Source organism: Malaya genurostris, chromosome 3 (assembly GCF_030247185.1).
Source record: "Malaya genurostris strain Urasoe2022 chromosome 3, Malgen_1.1, whole genome shotgun sequence".
NCBI lineage: Eukaryota > Metazoa > Arthropoda > Insecta > Diptera > Culicidae > Malaya > Malaya genurostris.
The window spans coordinates 285,627,393-285,643,947 of record NC_080572.1 but is presented as its reverse complement, the minus strand read 5'-3'; the positions used below and the strand labels follow the sequence as shown (position 1 = coordinate 285,643,947).

At 33.9% G+C, this 16,555-nt stretch overlaps 1 protein-coding gene and 2 long non-coding RNA genes across 3 annotated transcripts in view; 1 reads left to right on the top strand and 2 right to left on the bottom strand.

The window, feature by feature from the left end:
* The window catches only part of LOC131433648 (fibrillin-2-like), a 211,134-nt gene that overhangs the window by 173,795 nt on the left and 20,784 nt on the right, over positions 1-16,555 (bottom strand). The window lies entirely within an intron of this gene.
* Positions 45-15,744, top strand: LOC131433649 (uncharacterized). Its single transcript, XR_009230283.1, has 5 exons — positions 45-468; positions 13,487-13,867; positions 14,246-14,380; positions 14,438-15,499; positions 15,564-15,744. It is a non-coding gene; the product is annotated as an uncharacterized LOC131433649 (long non-coding RNA).
* On the bottom strand, positions 243-1,972 carry LOC131433650 (uncharacterized). The gene is made up of 2 exons (XR_009230284.1): positions 1,719-1,972; positions 243-1,050 (listed from the first exon to the last, which is right to left on the bottom strand). It is a non-coding gene; the product is annotated as an uncharacterized LOC131433650 (long non-coding RNA).

The window sequence follows — 16,555 nt, the reverse complement described above, 5'->3', positions numbered from 1 at the left end:
ATCAACTGCGTTTAGGATTGATCCATAACATATCTACCCAGTAAATTCGCCCGTCGTGCGAATCGGGCGGGCGAGTTGCATTTGCGTTTCGAAAAGTTTGACGTTTGCATTGTGTATCATTAGAACGAAAGAGAAGAAAGATTTATTTTTATGTTTCTCTGTCCGAAATCTTTCATCTCGCTCATTAGTTATGTCAAAAATGATTAGAAGAGAATTTGGAATACGATTGAAGTGACACAATATTTCATACCAGGGTAAGTTTTTATTTCGTAATAATCGAGAGATTATTTCGTAGATTAATTTATCACCATAAATCAAATTATAGTCCGCTATACGAGAGCAGAAATAAGAGTGCGACCTTCAACAGAAGATAAATTTTTTTTCTCGTTACGTAACTGTTTTCTTTGCTTGAAATTCATTCAATCTGATCGTTTGAGAGTTGGAGAGCTTGGCCCTGAAGAATTCCAGGTTGGTCTGTATTAATTAGCATTCATTAACAATAATTCAGTACGCATAAATATCTTCTGCGTCCTAATGAAGCTGCACATCGTCATCAGTTAGCCTGAAATCCTTATTCAAAATTTCTGTGGCGGATCACTTGGATCGATAACACCGTTTTCGTCTTTAACTGTAGCCACCTGAGTCTGTTCCTCACTAACTCAAATCCAAAATTTTCAAAACTACCGATTTGTTCCAGCAGAGCATAAGGAATTTTATCTGAATCAACACACTCAGCCGGTTGCAGTATACCATGTTTTGCTTTCATTTAAACTGAAATTCCTCAAAGCTTTTGTCGTGTATGTCTTGAGCGCAGTCTCATACTTGCTATCTGGATTATCGATCATCTGTTTTTTATTTGTTGATTGTAGTTAATTGATTCAGCGCTTCTTTCGATCGTTGCTTGGCACTCGGGATTCTGTTCACGTTCCGATGATACTGTTGAGAGTGTGATACTATCTTGGGGTATGTTCTGCGATGATGTGCATCGGTAAACATTTTCAGTGCTTCATATGAACTTGTTTCCATTTTATTATCTAGCGTTGGGGGCATCTACAAAGATATATAGTTTAATTTAAAAAAAACTACCTGTATACTCACTCCAAAACATGAAATCATTTCACTATTATGCACATTTCCCCAATTAGTCGGATTCGAGGAATCTGTTTGCCCTCTATCAACCATTTCAGCCTTTCTCATAAAGAAATATGCACTCACTTTTCTCAGCGATGACTGAATCGATTTTCACAAACTTAGGTCTTGTGGTCCCATAGAACCCTATTGAATTTCTTGCGGGTTCAACTTCCGGTTCGGGATTTATGGGGTTATTTGTGTAAAAATTAATGAATAAAATATATACACTCAATTTTCTCTGAGATGGTTTGACCGATTTTTACAAAATTTGATGTAAATAAAAGGTTCTATGGCTCCATAGAATAACACGGAATTTTATCCGGATCCGACATCCGATTCCGGAACTATAGAGTAAAGAGTGTTTAAAATTTTTAACCGTCACTTAAAGTGCCGATGCAAAAAACGTAATTTTTTTTCTAAAATGGGCTCAAACTATTCTAATTAGTAGGTATTAATAGTAGCTAGCGAATCAAACCGCCTTTGGCTATACCGGTGTCCGGTTTTCGGTTCCGGAAGTACCGGAAACAGTGGTTAAAAGCTTCAACAGACAACTCACTCATTTTTCTTAGAAAGGGGGCGATACTTACATTGTCAGCAAATAGAGCAATACACCAATGAACATTTTGAATTTGGTTTCAATTCATATTAAGAAATTATCGTACATATTCTGATCAATGTTTAATAGATCGATGAATTTACTGTTAAGCCGTCGGTTAAACCTTATACCGTATGCAAATTTTCTCACTTTCATTCGATTTCCACAGAATAAAGCAACAAAATATAAGTTTCGCTCTTTTTCGATTTGTTTACTTCTACACTGAGCTAAATTTTCTTTTTCACATTATATGATATTCTAATGATTTTGCACTATTAGCATTTCCAATAATAGTTACAAGATGTGTTCAATATCATGTCAAATATATGAGATAATCTTATGAAACATAAAACTCTTCTTAACGTTATTTTTACAGGATTTCCATATAACGAATGAAATTTCCAGTCTGAGTCAAATTGATTGGCGCGTCTTATAACCATTACTAGATATCCGAACAACATACATTGGAACAATTTATGAAGCGCATATAATATTCACTTCGATTTTATTTAGATAGGTTCATATATACCATATGACTAGTTTTAAAAAATTTATATATATATATATATATATATATATATATATATATATATATATATATATATATATATATATATATATATATATATATATATATATATATATATATATATATATATATATAACTGTCAATAGAGCTCATACGAATAGCAGATAATCGCCAACTACTACTTTTCTTTGAGGATTCAAGCTTTACTAGTATTCCGTTCGGTAAGGGAGCACCTCATGATATTTGCGAAAAAGAAGTGAGATCCCGAGACTGAAAATAAAAATGAATTTTACTAGACAGATAGAGTAATGAAATGTACACACTTAAAACCATTTCTTGAGCTCGGCATAATAAAATGCCGAAATTGATCAGCAACACGTAAATTTGCTGACTGCTCAGTAATCAATACGCATGTTTCTGAACTTCGTTAAATGCATTCACTGATATTTCGGTAAAATGCTTCACTTTGCCGAAATTTGGCATAGTTGCTTGCTGAATTTATCAGTAAACAACAGATATGCCGACATCAGCAGAGACGTTTGCCGAGATTTCGGAATATGCGCTAGCTGTTGCCGAGATTCAGCACGACAGCTGTCATTTATTGCCGCGTTACATTTTCGCTTCGCATTGTGCGATTATTTTCTGATGAAATTCTCGAGTGAAAAAATGGATCACATGCAAATAAAAATATTGAATAAATATAGTGACATGTTTCGCTTTTCTAAAAAGCGACTTTATCAGAGCACTCGCGATTATAAGGGAAAAACACCCAACACGGGGCTCAAGGCGTCCTCGAGATAAAACTTTGGGGGATATGCGAAAAAATAACCCAATGCATGGAATAATTCAATAGATCAAAGTAAGTTTATTTTTTGAACAATACCGTATATGCATCATTAAATATTGAACATTTTTGTAAGCCAAAAATCAATATATATTTTTATTTTCATATTTCCAGCTCGACTCAAGGTTGTCGCATCTGGAAACGCCGCTGTTTTTTATGCTACATGTTTTCAGGTAGAGGCTTTAAGCACTACTGGCAACAAATTCATAAGCCTCCTTTTAGTGTTAATAAAATGAATTTTTGATCCTCAATGGCGTGTTTATAATGTTGAGAAATTACAAACAAATTTAATTGACTAGATTTTTAATTACTGATGATTCTGTAATTATTTTTTCATTTTTTCGTTTTATTGGATTGCCGTATATTCAGTGAACGTTTCACTGAGCAAACAGTAAATCTTATGCTGACGATTTCGGCAATATTTGACGTTTGTCAAATTTGAGGGTGCCGAGACGCTCAGTAATTTTATTTTTGCCGAGATGATTGCTGATTACTCGGCTGTGCGAATCTCGGCATTTTTTTGCCGAGACTCAGCTAAAAAATTTAAGTGTGTACCAGATATATATTTCATGGTCCGTTAACGCATATCCTTGAACGAAGTTGGATGAGCCGTCTTGTCAGCGATTTAAAATTACATTGAGATGCGGAACTTCCTGAAAAAAAAATGGTCTGGAGCAGTTGATGAATATCGGAGACACAACTATTTTTTCAGTTTCAAGCAGTACGATTCACGACTTCCATCGGATTTCCATATAAATTATATGGGATATTTTTATAACTTTCATTATGATAACGTCCATTTAGATTTGACGTACACATTAAATAAAGATTATAAGTTTCCATATAATTTCTATGAATTATATTCTGCATATGATTCATATGACAAATCTAATGAATATAAATAAGATTTTCATTTCAGTGTATCTTCTATGCTCCATGCATGAATTGTGAATTTACACGCTCATACCTTTTTCGTAAAACTGCGTGTAATTTTATCGTAGCATTTATTATTTCCACACTCAAATAAAAATTCACGTTCGATTCATTTGAAAAATCACGTAAAATGGTTCCAAATTGAATATTTTACGTGACGAAAATTAATGTTATACGAACATCCCCTAAAATGAATATAGTCATCACATAAGGTTTACGTGAATTGACCAAACGTCACACAATCTACGTGAATTTCCAGTGTGGAAAACTCGATTTTGAAAATGGCGAGCAGTGGCCCTCGAAGTGTAAGTAGTGTAAATATTTGCGAGAAAAGTTATTTAATTACAATTTTTTACTCCATCGACCGGACCATTCCAGTATAAAAGTTTCCATGTGTTCAACTGGACCGAGTGCCTGTGTGAGTCCGGAAGTTTACCCGCTTCTGCCGAATGCTTCAAACAGGCCGTCGGTATGAAGCTAGAGACACTGAAACCATGTTATGCGACTTCAAACTGCATCGGTAGTGTTGTGGAAGTTCTTGGATCTCGACTTCAGCTTCGGTTGGATGGCAGTGACAACATAAACGATTTCTGGAGGCTTGTCGATTTGAGATACCACGACGTTAAGTTATTAGTTGCTTTTTAAGCCATTGGAATTATATGACAATTTTCTAAAATAAATGTTTTATATTTCATGGCATTTTTCATTTCATAGATTTATATCAAAATCTGGAATCTCCCTTTCGGCTTCAACCATTATATAAAATAGTAATTTTCTTGTATCTAAATTTGATATGAACTGATAGATAAATGTGATATGAACAGTACATTACATTTTACCTATGAAACACGTAACTTTTACTGGATTATGCATTAAACAGCTTTCAAATGCCAGTCCATTAAAACCTACGTGAAAAGTAGGGTGGAAAATATTCACATAACTTTTCACGTAACTATAATATGATTATTATTTTGAGTGCAGTTATCAGAAGTACCCCACATTATCGAAATGACGGAATGAGCAATGAATTCTTACTCGACTGCATGATTTTTTAGTGCTCGATCGGTTCAGTGCTAGAATTTTCGCCTGAGTTGGCTGCTCGATCAACCTGATTGACAGTGACATTATAAATGTCATTGAATATTCGCTCATTTTATGAATGTGTTAGTGTGAAATTTAAGCGACTTAAGCCATTTCACTACACTCCAGCTAGAGGAATGGATGATGCTGACTAAGGTAGGCCGTTTTGTTAATTTCCAGGGAATTTCAATAGTTTATGTTGGGATTCTAAGAAGAACTGATTATTTACTAGTTCTGTATATCTGAAAAACATGAAGATTTAAATTTGTATATTCAGTTATATTATGTTTTCGTTTAAAAATAAACTGAAAATCAGCACGAAAACGTGCAAAATCAGGAAAGAAGAAGAAGAAGACGAATTGACAATTCAGTTCGCATCTTCTCACTCAATTCCGAATGATTTCCGAATCAACCGGTTGTAGGCGAACCGGTTCATTCGGAATCGGTTGTTGCACTGGAGTTGGAATTGATTCGAAATCCATTATGATTTCCACATGAAATTCCGAATGAAAATTTCTCGCCGATTCGGAATTGATTCGGAATCCATTCGGATCTGATAATGTGGGACGGATAGATCCCTAATTACGAAAAAGAAATCTCGGATAATTTTTCAAAAGGGCGTATAAGCAAGTGACAGTTTCTCTTTGTTTACTTTCTCTTCTATTAATTACCATGCGGTTTCCACGTTTATCACTCAACTCTTTGCATGAAATGATACCCGAAACTTTCGACTTTCAAACAGAATAGTGATATCAAAGAAAATCATTTTAATCACATCACAATAATCGAAAAAGAGAGAGTGATTAAAGAGAAACTGTAACTTGCTTATATGCCCTAATGAAAAATCAACCGAGAAATAGTTTCACCCTTCTACTCTAGCACCGTTAGTTGTTTCTTACATATGACTTGATAGATTTACCCAGTCTCATCTCTTCTCAGTGGCGGACCTAAGGGAGTGGGGGTTGGGGGCAAGGAGGCGGTCACCCGGGGCGGCAAATTTTTCTTTTGCCCCAGGCGCTCATTATCCTCGGTACGTCACTTACGTCATTGTCTCTTCTTAATCCACCTAGTGGTTTGATAATACTTTTCAGTTGTCATTCAAATAGTCCCATTATAGCATTGTTTTAGTTGTGCAATTTTTTTTCCAATTTTTGAAGAATCCAAGGAATTCGAACATGTCACGTTGGACTGCTAGTCGAAGGGATCGAGATGAGCTTCAACGAGAATATAGAGCAGTAGGAGCAACAAATCAGCAAATTCGTTCAAATATTGAACATCAGGATTTGCCAGATTCACATAATTTTATTCCGTCAGAATTCATCGACACTGATACTGAGTACTTGGATTTCGAACGAGTGGATGAATTCGCCTCAGATGAAGAAACTTTCACTGATGTAAACTCCAGTAATCCTGAATCCGATGATATTGGGCAAAAAATTGTTAGTTGGCATTTGGAGTTCAACATATCTGAAAGAGCGACTAACAATTTACTTGCGTGGTTAAAACAACATCATTTTCCACATTTGCCTAAAACGATAAAAGCATTGAAAACCAATGCAAAACTTGTGGATGTGGCGGTTCAGAGATTGGAACATGGAGAATTTTGTTATTTTGGTATAACGAAAATGCTGTCTCATATATTGGACAAACATTCATGCGAACTTATATCAAAAAAAAGCTATCACCTTCAATTCGGAATTGATGGAATACCACTGACAAAAAGTTCCGGTAGCTCATTCTGGCCAATACTATTGAAACTTAAAGAGTTCCCGGAGGTTCTACCAGTTGCTGTGTTTCATGGATCTAGCAAACCTCCGGATATTCATTTATTTATGGAAGAATTTGTGCGTGAGTTGCTCAGTGTTCTTACGGTTGGATTTACAATGAATAGCATGTCTGTAAAACTGAAATTATCGGCCTTTGTAATGGATGCTCCAGCTAAATCATATGTTCTAGACATTAAGGTTAGTTACAATCACATAAAAAGATTCTAAAGTAATAAATAGGTGAAATGAAACACTTTGTGAAACCAAACGCCTCGAAATTACTCTTTGAATCTTGGAGAATGCTTTAATACTATGTTTTCCGACAATTGAAAGATATTTTTGCAATACAATAAAATGGATCTCCGTAGTTATGTGGTCTAGCTAAAAGAAATTAGTGTGCTTTAAATATTTAATCAGTGAAAAGTCTAGTGGTAACGAAAACTTGAATAGCTAAAGCGACCTCCACTATTATGAACGCGAATTTTGTGGCTATAAGACAAGAAGTGCATCGTGTTTTGTTTCGCTTGCATACACACACACACACACACACACACACACACATATATACATATATATATATATATATATATATATATATATATATATATATATATATATATATATATATATATATATATATATATATATATATATATATATATATATATATATATATATATATATATATTATATACAATTTTTTCTTATCACAATTTTACCTATTAAATATACATGTTTACAGGGACATACCGGTTTCTACGCATGTCCCAAATGCAATACCAGAGGAGAACACATTGGGAACCGTACTACGTTCACAAATATAGGATCTCATGAGTTGCGTACGGATGAATCGTTTTTGAATCTAACTGATGGTCATCATTTAAGGGTCGATAAGCTTCCACCTTTGGCACAAATTGGGATTGGCTGCATTTCATGTGTACCGATTGATTATATGCACAATGTTTTGTTAGGCGTGTTCCGTACAATTCTAAAGCACTGGTTAAATAGTTTCGCTATACCTTGTCATTTGAGTGTAATTCAAAAAAGAGAGATTGACCGAAGAATATTTTTCGTGAAAAACCAAATTTGTTGTGATTTTGCACGAACTCCGAGACCTTTAACAGATTTAAAGTGGTTTAAAGCTACTGAATTACGTCTTATGTTACTTTATATTGGACCATTTATCTTCGTTGATGTGCTGGATGAACGATATTACAAACATTTTATTAAACTGCATAGCGCCATACGTATACTTTGTCATCCAATACTACATCGCACCATGAACAATGTTGCAAAGAACATACTGGAAGCATTCGCCAGAGATTTTATGAGTTTGTATGGAGAACAGTTTTTTGTATACAATTTTCATCTATTAACGCATTTAGCAGACGATTGTATGTTACATGGTAAACTAGATGATTTCTCCGCATTCCCGTTCGAGAATTATCTTCAAACAATGCTGCATTACATTAAAAAAGCTCCATACCCGCTACAACAATTTAGAAACCGATTCAGTGAGCATCTAAGCTACACATCTAATAAAAAAACAATAGTTGTTAGCGGTCGAGGAAATTCGTTGAGTAGAATCTCAAATTGCAAAAATATGACTATTTCAGCTGATGGAAACGATAGATATGTCAGTCAAAATGACGATATATATGTAGTAACAAACATTTTAAAAGAAGACGACCATTACATGTTACAATGTTACAAAGTGGTGAACCTTAGCGCTTTATATATAGAACCAACAAATTCAAAAACTTTGGGTGTATATTGTTGTGAGCATATTTGTCACGCGGATGAGCAAACAATACTGAATGCAAACATCATTTCCAAAGTGTTGCACATAAATCTACACGGTGTGCATGGATTCATAGTAATTCTCCACACAGATACTTGTAAGTAATGCAAACCTAACCCTACACAATATATAGGGTGATTGTATCAATAGTCGTCTCATTAATCGAGTCACTACAATATTTATCAAATTACGAAACCAATATCTAAATTACTAATACTAAATTTGTGTGAAAAATGTACGATGCACCCATTTCCATCTTATTCATTGAGAATAAGCAACAAGTAGAGATAGCAGATCTCACTCTAACCAATGGTTTCCATAAACGAGATGAATCAGCTCCACCATTCATCTCGTTTATGGAAACCATTGGTTAGAGTGAGTTCTGCTATCTCTATTTGGTGCTTATTCTCAAGGATGACTAATGATACAGTAACCCCTCACTATATACTAATCACGTAAACTACACACACACATACACACACATACATACATACATATATATATATATATATATATATATATATATATATATATATATATATATATATATATATATATATATATATATATATATATATATATATATATATATATATATATATATATATATATATATATATATATATATATAGCTATACTAATGATCTAATAGCAAGCATGTTAGTCTAACTAAATTAGTAATATAACAGAAATAATTAAATATTTGCTAATGACGGTGGCTTAGGATGAGAATGCGTTTTAGATTTCAAATTGCACGAAATTACGAACTGATATAATACTTGTTTTCCAGAATGTCGTTCAGTTACGAATATTTAGATACGGTCCACCCAGAAGAATCCTTGATCCCAACTCCGAAGAAAACAAAAAAAAATCCCGCGAACAACGTATCTACAGAAAAAGTGATTCCTATAAATTTTGCAAAAATAAATAACATGAACAGTACAGGTAATGCATAATCATACATATTTCATTCACCAATCAATAATCTTATTATTTACATTCGGTCATTCTTTCTTTTTCATTTTATCTTACATTATAGTTTATTTATTATTTTCCATAGATTCCTGAAAGAATTTTTTGGATATATAAGATCTTTTACTCAAAATATATGCATTAATTAACAATTAACTATACTTTAAGTTTTACTTTTCTATAAACCGGAAGATTCTGGCTCAAAGTAAACCGATTTAAACTTTTTTTCCTTGCAAAAACTCGAGTGTACATTAATTTATTTTTTATCAATCAAAGTCCACTCTTTGATCGGAATACTAGTTTAAAATAGCATTGATTCAAAAATCTGTAAAAAATGCATGATTCTTAGTTTAAAAAATTAATTTGTATTTCAGATCCGGTAATCGGTATCGGTAGTAACAAAGTTAAAATATTCAAATCAACAATGTCCTCTCAAATCGCACCTAACAAACCAACATTGATACCGGTGATGATAAAAACAGGAACAGTGCCAAATAAGTATCTGCTATCTCATCAAATTACTAATAACGCAACATTAACCAGCGGTAAAGATGTAAAGATTTCTCAGCAATTGCTACCATCAACTTCCACACGAATACCAATAAATCCGCGAACTGCCCCTCTAACTGAATCCAAAGGTGATAAATTTTATAATCTCGAAAGACCAGCCGTTTTAATGAAACGTGTCATCGCAGGTTAGTTTTGATTTTTTTGACTAGTAATATTCATATTCGATGTTGTTGCATGTAAATACCAACTGCCCAATGAACAAGTTGCAGATCTTCCGGTGAAAACATATACCCCATGAAACTACCGATAAAATTCGGTTACGTTTTTCTTGATATAACACATCACTCAATAAGTAGTGTGACTAACTAAGAAAATAAAATAGATTTTATTCATCAACCCAGTCTCCTCAGATAATGATCTTCTTATTCCGAAGTGTAGTGATCAGTGCAGTAAAACTTTATTCAATTCAATTGAAACTGAATGTGGAACACATTAACGATCTCTCCACTGCAGTAAACTTTACTCTCTGACACACACAATGTTTGCTGACGGCCCGAACGTTTCTCTTCAATCGAGGCTCAGTTTAACCACCGTCAGTTGATCTCTTGAAGTAACAAAATATCTCTTTCAATAGTGTGAGAGCGGCCTTCAAATGAGGTTCATGTAAACATTCGAATTGGTACAAGATAATAGATTAAAGATAAACCAGATAGCTAAAATGCCAATCATAGAATACACATAAATTAATTGTTTCCTCCTTCAGTTTTCATTTTTAACACTTTACGCCATTTATAATTCTATTCGTTCGAAATTGCTACCTACCAAGAGCGAAAACAATGAACTACTTGCTAGACTACTTGGCATTTGAAACTGAGCAAGCAAAACTGCAAATGCCTAGGTACGATTATTCAACTGACGATGAATTCTGGGAGCTTCACTTGAAAATGGAAACAAAAGTCAAATGAATTAGTAGGGATACGCTGACGGTCAGCGGCCATAAATTTCATGTTCATCTTATATTATTCGACTGAAAATGAAATTTTACCGCACTGGTAGTGATAGATCCATACTATATCCATTGTCAAATATTGATGGAAAAATCAGATTTATCTATATATAACGTGTTTGTAACGCTATAACTTCGGAACTACTGAACGGATTGCCATCAAACTTGGCACAGGTACTTCTTGTATTTCAGAGATGATCATTAGAGAATTTTCAGGGGGAGTGTGTAGCAAGTGTCCTTAACATGGGCGGAGAGGGTCAATGACGAAATTTATATAGGTTTTTGAAAATAAATTTTCATCTCAAATTTTTTGTAAAATAAGAGAGTGACAAGAATTTCAATGTCATGGTAGTTGGTATTGCTGTTGTTTATTTGAATGCAACGCACTTATCTTTAAATAATTTCAAAAGATCTGGTACCATTTTGCCGGGGAATTTCAAGTAAACAAAGAGAGGCTCTCATTTGCTGTTAGGCCCTTTTGTCGTGGGACTATCGATATGTATATATACATATGAAACTCGGAGATTACTAAGAAAGTATTTATAGAAAGAAAGGTGTTTTAAATGTTTCTAACAAAATAGTACAAATATAAAACTGACCCAATTTGTCGACAACACCATGAAAATTATGATTATTGTGATATCTGAGATAGGACACTGGTTGTGAGCAATCTTGACATGTACGGAGTATTGTTCAATCGGGCTGTCGTGTTTCACAACATTCATAGTATTTCGATGAGTAGGACAGTTTCTAGAATCCTTTTTCAACCTTCACGAAACATTTCCGAGCAACGCCGGGTATTTCAGCTAGTTACCTATAAACATGACTAAACACTACTCTAAATCATCAACACGTTGTTGTTTTTGATCGACTGTGAGTAAACGTGGCACACCACTTATTGAGTGATGTGTTAATAATCGAGAAATTGAAACTGTGACAATCTTTCTGTAAATTTTCATTTGAGTACTGATAGAAATAAGAAAACTAAGTTCAAAACGATTCCCACTATGACAACCTCCAATAAATCTATAAATCGATAGATTATTAAATCTTTTGTCTAACAATTTTGTCGGTTGTCGTGTGGACAGTAGTCCATGTCTAATGTGTTTGTTGGTTCATTCGATTTCCAGAATTAGTTTTTCAAATAACGCAATGCTTCGAAATTGTAACATTAACTTTTTTTGCATTTAATGTATCAATCAAGGTGACAAAAATGTTTCAAAATGTACTCCGCTATTGAAAACTACGGTTATGTCGAAGACTCCAATTGTGTTGCGAGATGATTATCATAACACAATAGCACCTACATGTACACCAAACACAAATAAACTAATGTCATCGTCAACTCAGAACAACTCTTATGCTTCTGATGAGCTTAACATAAAAGGAATTTCAATGGAACAAAGTTTCAAAGAAGGTAAGTTTAAATCTGTTCATGTTATAAGAATTAACGTCTAAATAAATTAAATATTCCTGTATTACGAATTATTTTCTCATTTTAGAATCTATTGAGATCCCAGGGTCTGCTACTAGATCTGACTCAGAGACAATTATAGAAAAATTGAAGATTATTGGTAAGCATATGTACTTCAAATGGGAATTGAGAAATATTGAGCAATGCTAGTAACTGTAGCTTAACAATAAACCAACACTTCCATTACAAAACCAAGAAATCTACCAATTACGTCACTTATTCCATTATATCTCCACAATCGGAAGTGTAGCAATGATCCTTCCGAACTTTATCAATGGGGTTGTTGGAGACGGTTCAGTCATTTCCGAGATAATTAAGCGGCTAGATAAAAAGTACAAGGATAATTTTTTAAATATCCTTGTAAAATCATTCTGTTCAAACACTCAAACGAAAAGTTAATAGATAAAAAGTGCCAAAGAAAGTAGTTGCGTCACTTCTATGATTACATCTTAGAAAGTGTCCGCCTTTGCCCTTCGAACCGGATTAATATCATATCATTGAATATTCTAATAACAATCGTGTATACTTTCTACATCATTTATATTCATAAAAGTTGAAATTTTTGAATTTTCAAATTAAATGCGATATTAATTGAACGTCTCCATGAAACACACCTCCGATGATTAAGTACACAAGTTTCTGGATTTACACTGAGAGTTTATTTCGCTTTATTTCCCTTTCTACTTCACCTGAAATACATAAGTACAGAGTTGAACAAAAATTGACGCTTAGTATTAATACATAATTCTCTAGTTGCGATAATTTATTTTTTAAATTATTACTCTTGTATTTTATGATTTTTTTCCCTATTTTTCTGAAATTAAAAATTATTCTTTCTTCAAAAGATGCAAAGCTTGACGTTACAAATAAGATGACCATTGTTGAAAAACGATTATTAAACGACGTAATTGGTAAACTGCAACAACTAACAGAGGACATAGGAAAACTCAAAATTCAAAATGCAATTCAACAAGAATTCCGACTTCCAAAAAGTCAAGTTGAATTGGATGACATAGAGAAGAATTTCGAAATGCATCAGCAAAACTTGCGTCAAATTTTCACCAGTTTTATGTGTCATTCTGCACGTGCTCTGTTCAGGCATTTTAGTGAAGAATTGCTAAGAAATGCAGATTATCACAACTGGACCGGAATGAAAGCACACAATGCAATTAAAAATATTGATATAAAACGAGCATGTGATTTAAAAATATTCAATCTCCTACTAGGTAAGTTAGTTGTGAATAATTTGTATGTGCTAAACTAAAAATTAAAATTTAGTATTGAGGCCTTTCATATTTAATGAAAGTTTTAAGAATTGAATAATTAACTTTGTCTTATAGAAAGGCCACATTCATTATTGTAGAATCGGTTTACCCAGATGAAAAATAAGCATGCGTATGATAGGCGCGCGCGCGTTTGTGTGTGTGTGTGTGTGTGTGTGTGTGTGTGTGTGTGTATGGGGAACTTAGTTTTCTCATATCTTTACCTATTTTCACAAATATAGATTCAAACATCAAATGTAACCCTTTCATAACACCTGTAACAGTTCCAAAGAAAAATTGAAGAAAAAGAGGAAATATTTAATCTATTTTATTCCATTGCAGAAGTGGGCATTCACAAATTTTGTATTGAGAGAACACTGGCTGTCTCTGAAATGGGGCAGGCGATAAATTTATTCAACGAAGCGAAAGCTGCCCGTTTGAAAAGGCGGCGAATGTAATTGCCAATAATACCTTCAAGTAAATTGATAAGTAAAAGATAAGTTTTAGAGCTCTAACAAAGTGAATATTTTTCAGGCACTGTGGAATTTTTGGTTACTTACAGGAAATATAAAATTGCAGTCTCAATCCATTATTGTAATCATCTTGAACATTGATCTAATTGCCACTTATTATGTGCGCTTAGTGTAGTCTAATTCATTCGAAAGCAAAATGAAAGAAAAATCTCTTAGTTTGACTTTAGAGCTTCTACAGCTCAATCTTTTTATTGATTCATTAGAAAAAAATCTGATTTGTGAAACTCACGCTCACAATGGCCAATATTATTCATCTGACTTCATCACACACAATCCTTTAACTGGTAAACGATATCAGAACTTTTTCTTTTGCCTACACTGCCCATACTCGCATATAAGTCCCATATCGACTTTCGCCAATTTTGAGTTAGCTTTAGGAATGCTATCTATCCTCAATATACTCTCAGAAATTGCAATAAAAGTTGAGGGTTCGTTCAGTAAAATGTGAACAAAATATGAACTTATATCAGTCCCATTCAGTGAAAATTTCAATAATTTTATTCGTTGCAATATTGGAATAGCAAAGGTGTATTACAGATATTTCATGTAATAATACCATGATTTAGCATTGTAACACAATCGTCTTTTTCTCGACATGCCGGTTTTCCATATGGGACTGATATGCAAGTATGGGCAGTACAGCGGTCATACAGCCATATGCATTCTGAAACAGTTACAAACAACAAAGGACGAAATGTAGAAGCTTACAATACAATCATTCCAATACACGATAAGGTCACAACCTGAACGTGATATAGATACCTCGTTAACTATCTCAACAGTACTTTCTACGAACACATCTCAACCGACGCAATACCAACTGGTGGCAAACGAATTGTTCTACTTTATGGAAACCCCAACCGGATGCAACTGCACCGGAACAACGAGAATTGTCAATTTTCCGAAGAACGACGCCCACAGCTCACTAGGACGGCTTGTAAATGTCAATTCCAGCGTATCACAATAAACAAGCTCTTCTGGCCTTTTGATACTAAGCCATAATGAACTACCCCAAAAATGCACTACTTGTGACAAACAATTCTGGATTTACTACAAACATCTGGTTGGTATTGGCTGTTAAATCAACGTTGGATTATTTACATTCTATATTATTCCTTTTATTGCAGAGCCGATCATGACGACATAAAAATCCCACCAGAATCTGCAATAGGTGCTCCAAACAACCACATCTCATCCGACGCAATAACAACTCTATTGCCAAATAATTTCAATTAATATTCGCACAGCGGTATACGGCTGCAACTGCACTTGAATTGATTAAAAAACTAAGTATCATGGATAATTGAAATTTCGATGAATTATATTCAATATAATATAGATTTATTAGTTATAAATTAAAACATCAAGATAACGACTATTTTTCTTTCGATTAAATCCGAAAAATCCTAAATAAAAATAAGAAGAAAATACAAAATAAAAGAGCCCGACGATCGCACGATGTTCTATAGTGCGATATCGGGCCGATGTCGGTCTGATATATCGATGCGTTTCGCTTGTTCGAATGTTGACGCGGTTGATGCAAATGGTGCAAAATCGTCCGATGACGGGCCGATCGAAGCGCTACGATCGGCCCCATATCGTGCTCAATCGGTCCGATAATCGGACCGATGATCGGACTTATGCGGGTCTACAAATTTCACTGGGTAGCTGCTTTTACCAAACGCAAAGTATGACCAAGGCGTCGTGAATGTTCGATTGTGCATATTCGAGCATTCTACGCCTACTATTCTTGTAGTCAAACTAATATCTGTCGTAACTTACAATGGATGATGGAGCCGATTCGTATTTTAAACTTGACTCAATCATTAAATTTTGTAACATTGAAAAAATACAATACAATAGAAAATTATTTTAGATTTATATATATACAAATGATGGCTTTAACTTTCAAAGCAAATTTTTCCAACAGACTGATACCACTTACTAGTGTCTGAATTAGTTCATAAATGGAAGTTCCAAATATAATCCAAAGTTGTAATGATAAGGAGTTTAAATTTATTCAATTCAAATTTCAACCGATCAAGATGAGATGTTCACTGAATCTTAATTCCAATTATCTTTTCCAGTAAAACAGTAATAGGAGTGGATGTCTAATAAG